Here is a 1,411-nt window from a genome sequence, read left to right on the forward strand (position 1 = left end):
TGAAAGCTGTCAGGTCATTTCTGAGCCTATGCATGACTCTCAAACAGGATATTCCAGTCAAAGCTTTGGTAAAATAACCAGTATTTCTAATGGTGTCCTGCTATAAAATGAACAGATTCTTATTGAAGTTATGCAAACAATTTTAATTGCTATGGAAAAAGAATACTCACTGTGACTTTTTGAATTTAAGATGGTTTAAGTAGAGAGAAAAGATGAATGCTCTAGACAAACAAATATTTTATGACATTTCTGTATATCATAGATATCTTAAAAGAACGTTTCTTAATTTGGATAAGCAAACATTAAAGAACCAGCAATATTTTCAACCAGAGTTACAAAACTATAATTTTTCTCAGTTCATTTAGTCCCATGTTTCTAATTCTTGTTCAGATTCAATGCAGCTTCTAGCTCTGGAAGTTTCTACCCATTTTAGTATTAATTTAAAAGATGTCAAATACTGCATTTGTCCCAAAAGTACTCTTTACAACTTTCCTTGAGGAAGAAACACGTTCTCTGACAAAATCTAAAGATCTGAGGAGAGTTCATTATGATGCACTTTGACAGAGAAATTTAGTGACACTTAATACCTTTAGTAATCAGAGCATTAAGCAATGATCTTATACCAAAACATTAAAACTTTAGGAACAGTATATATATTTGAGCAGTTGCAGCATTTACCCAGGCTATACAACCTAAGGTGTATCATTATACAAGAGTGCTTTTTTCCAAGTAACTTGGCGTCCTAAATGAAAGGGCCTAATTGGTCAAAAGACATCTCTACCATTTGAATACTGGGAAATTTGTTAAAAGTCTTCGGAAATTATAAACATATTCTAATTAGAATTACAGGTTATTACAAATCTCAAAACCCCATTTACTAAACCAAAGTGGCAATAAAAGATCCCAAAGGCAAATGCATAGCAAAATCTAACTCCTTCAGCTCAGAGAAGTTTTAACTAAGCAATCAAAGGGTCTCTCTCTCTGGTCTTTCAAGCTTTGGCCTTCTTGATAGACAGAAGAGGAACCCTTCGTTTACATAGTTTTATCAAGAGCAGATCAACAATCCGGAAAACCTTGTCTTCTGAACGGAAAGAAAAGCAGAATTTCAACTCTATACCAATATACCTTTAAAATTCCATTCATCTCAATCTCACACATAAAATTCCTTTTCAGTGATTTCCCTACAGGAACCTCCCGCAACTTTCCTTTGCCTTTAAACTTTGCCCCAAAGCCATTTCTCTCCAAGCAATTAGTCTCACTTAAAACAAAATTACTTTCTTTTACCCTTGACAAAAATGCACTTTCATTTCTTGTCTCTTTCTTACATATCCCCAATTTCCTGCATATAGGGTCTTTTCTTATTTTCCATCAGTCTGAAGTACACTTGGTAGAGGAACACAGAGAGAGAGAG

The sequence above is a fragment of the Suricata suricatta genome, chromosome 6 (assembly GCF_006229205.1).
Source record: "Suricata suricatta isolate VVHF042 chromosome 6, meerkat_22Aug2017_6uvM2_HiC, whole genome shotgun sequence".
Taxonomy (NCBI): Eukaryota; Metazoa; Chordata; class Mammalia; order Carnivora; family Herpestidae; genus Suricata; species Suricata suricatta.